This window comes from Capsicum annuum, chromosome 6 (genome assembly GCF_002878395.1).
Source record: "Capsicum annuum cultivar UCD-10X-F1 chromosome 6, UCD10Xv1.1, whole genome shotgun sequence".
Lineage (NCBI taxonomy): Eukaryota > Viridiplantae > Streptophyta > Magnoliopsida > Solanales > Solanaceae > Capsicum > Capsicum annuum.
In genome coordinates this window covers 201165828-201169725 of record NC_061116.1, presented here as the reverse complement: position 1 = coordinate 201169725, position 3898 = coordinate 201165828, and positions in this window count along the sequence as shown.

Genomic DNA, 3898 nt, shown 5'->3' with positions numbered 1-3898 from the left:
TATACGTATTGGTAAATTTAGTCCACTTTAGAGCCAAATGAAAGATTGGTTTAGATTCAAACGATAGAGTTTCTCTAAGTTTTAAGTTTAAATCTGAAAAGTATAGAAGAATGAATGTTCAAAGTTTAACATAAGTGAAAATTAACGATGAAGTTGGAAAGCTCTGCTACCGACCATTCGTTATAATAAATTAACCTACCATTTGAAGCCGATTGAATTGGGTTGGGTAGATTTTAAACCTATGAGGTGCTTATTTAGACTAGGAAAATGGGGACGACTCATAAATGCCTCAAAGGCACAAGAAATGTATCAAAACTTGTGGTATGACCGGAAAGTACTACTACTGGCAAGCCACACATTAATATAATTAAATAATTTAAAATAAATTCAAAGTAGGATATAAGTAACTTTTAGGCTAACAAATATTATGTATCCAAGAGATTAATTTAAGTCAGACGTAAGTCATTAAAGCGACCGTGCTAGAACCACGGGATTCTAGGGGTGCCTAACACCTTCCCCTCGGTCAACAGAATTCCTTATCCAGATTTCTAGTTTACAGACCAAAAATAAAGAGTCATTTCCTTTTGAATAGGGATTCAATAAGGTAACTTGAAACACCCAAACTTAATTCCAAGTGGCGACTCTGTAAATAAAATAATACCTATTCAAAACGTCACTTTAATTGGAAAAATCCATTTTCTCTAAAACCAGATCCCTAGCGGGGTCGGAGGCGGTAAAAATAGGGGTGTGACAAACCTGTCAACTGGGCCAATCCAATTCAAATTTGCACCGACCCAGTAATGATAATCGATCCATGGATCAATACGGCCAGGGCCTAGTTTTTAATGAACCGGACCGATCCGGGCCTAACAGTAAGAACTCCTTAACCAGTCCGTGATCGGTCTACTTAGCCTAGAATTGATTTTAACAGATTCAAATCAGTCAACATGTAAAAAAAAATTAAATTCGAATTTACATGTTTTTTACAATGTAAACAATATATTTGGGATAAAAAGAATATTGGATCTTACTTAAAAATATGAAGCAATTTTTCTTATCTTCCTCATTCATTAACTCCATGTAAGCTCCAGATTTATGTAGGACTGCTAGATTTAACAAGTAACAACACATCATTTAGACATTTATACATTGTTAAATAATAAATAAAATAAAATAAATTTAGCCAATTAATTTTTCTTTTGAACTTACCGTAAAATGAGTGATATCTAAAATGACCAACTGATAACAATGTGATGTGAAACAAAAAAATAGAAGCAAGATAGGAATTAAAGATACAAAATAAAGAAAGATAGACACAATTAGATTCAAACAATCAAAAGATGTAATGGTGAAACTAACCAAAACACCCCTTAATTGAGAACTAAAAACACCTAATCTATTAGAATCCTCAAGAAGGTAGTAACCTTACTTACAAATCCTAGGACAATTGTAGAAAATCTACAAAGGATATTTAAGCTCTCAAAGGAGGCACAAATCTTCAATATTCCAAAAAAACTAGTGGTTCAACCCTAATACCTATCTGTTTATACTAAGAGTTAAAAAACATACTTAGTATATTAAATATCCTCAAGTCATCCATATTGGAGCCTTCCAAAGATTCCATCTTCATCCATAAAGCTTGATATGCTTGAAGGTCCTTAGCTTGACTTCTTGTGAAAGACCTTTTTAAAGTAGCGACTTTGATGTACATCACTCTCCTCCTCTTTGAAAGAATTCGTCCTCAAATTCACCAATCCTACATCAAAAAGAGATAAATCACTAACATTGAAAACATTATAAATCAAATACTCACTTGGTAAGTCCACTTTGTTAGCATTATTTGCAATCTTCTCAAGCACTTGAAAAGGTCCATCTCCTCTTGGCATAAGCTTGCTCTTACTTTTGATTGGAAATCTCTCCTTTCTAAAGTGAACCCATACCCAATCACCGGGTATAAATGTGACTTTTTATCGCCCGTTGTTAGCTCTTTTGGCTGCATCATTGTTAGCCTTCTCAATTTGCAATCTTATTTTCTCATGGATGTTCTTCATAGATTTTACCTTGCTTTTGCATCTACACTCACAATAACATCTTTGGGAAAATGAGTTAAATCCAATGGAGTCAAAGGATTAAATCCATAAACACACTCAAGAGGGGTTATACCAATAGATCTATGAATAGTTCTATTATAGGCAAACTCAATTAATGGCAATTGATCCTCTCAAGAAGTTAACTTTCCTTTAACCATAGATCTAAGTATGTTACCTAAAGTTCTATTAACCATCTAGATTTGATCATCCGTTTGAGGATGACAAGAAGTAGAAAATAGCAATTTAGTTCCCAAATTTCCCCACAAACACCTCCAAAAATGACTAAGAAATTTTGAATCTCTATCACTAACAATTGTTTGGGGAACACCATGCAATTTCATCACATTATGAACAAATAAAGTAGCAACATGAGATGCATCATCACTTTTATGACAAGCAATAAAGTGAGCCATTTTTGAAAATCTACCCACAACAACAAAGATGCTATCCTTAATATCTAGCCAAGGATCGATAGGAATAGGCAAAGGGGTATACAAGTCATGGGGTTGGGTACAAGATTTAGCATGCTTACAATCCAAACACCTAGCACAAATTCTTTCCACATCTCTTAACATTTTCAGCCAAAAAAAATGTTCACTAAGAATAGCTAAGATTTTTGACACTCCAAAATGACCTATCAAACCTCCATTGTGTGTCTCTTTCACCAACAACTCTCTCCATGAAGACATAGGCACACAAAGTTTTTCATTTCTAAGCAAGTAGCCCTCATTCAATTCAAATCTAGGAATTCTAACTTCATTTCCCTCCTTAACAACTTGCACACACCTATTCAAGCTCACTTGACACTCTCCAAAGACTTTTTCAAAATCATCATCATTATAATATAACTCCTTCAAACTCTCAAAACCCATCAACCTAGACGTCAAGGTATTCATCAATGCATATCTTCTAGATAAAGTATCCGCCACAATATTCTTTTTACCTTGCTTATAATTAATCACATATGAAAAAGACTCAATGAACTCTATCCACTTGACATGCCTATTATTAAGCTTATTTTGGATCCTAATATGCTTCAAAGTCTCACGATCAGTTCGAATCACAAATTTCTTATGCCACAAATAATGTTGCCAATTTGCTAAAGCTCTCACTAAGTCATAGAGTTCTTTGTCATAGGTAGAATAATACAATGGAGCTCCGCTTAATTTCTCACTAAAGTAAGCTATGGGTTTCCCTTCTTGCATCAAGACAGCACCAATGCCTACTCTACTAGCATCATACTCAATTTCAAATATCTTCTCAAAGTTGGGAAGTTGAAGTAATGGAGTGGAACTAAGTTTCTCTTTCAAGATTCTAAAGGCTTCCTCTTGTTTTCTACCCCAGATGAAAGGCTTATCCTTCTTAATGACCTCGGTTAGAGGGGCGGCTAAAGAACTAAAACCCTTCACAAATCTCCTATAAAAACTTGCCAACCCATGGAAGCTTCTAACATCACTAATGGACGTAGGAGTTGGCCAACTTCTAATAGCCTCTACCTTTTCACCATCCACCTCAACTCCTCTTGAACTTACAACAAAGCCAAGAAAAACAACACGGTCCATACAAAAAGAACACTTTTTAAAATTCACATACAGCTTTTCATTTCTCAACACATCAAATATCGTTCTCAAATGTGGCACATGATCATCCAAACACTTGCTATAAATCAAAATATCAACAAAATAAACCATAAAAAAATTATTAATAAATGACTTAAGCACATGGTTCATTAGTCGAATAAAAGTGCTTGGTGCATTGGTTAGCCCAAAAGGCACCACCATCCACTCATATAATCCAAACTTAGCTTG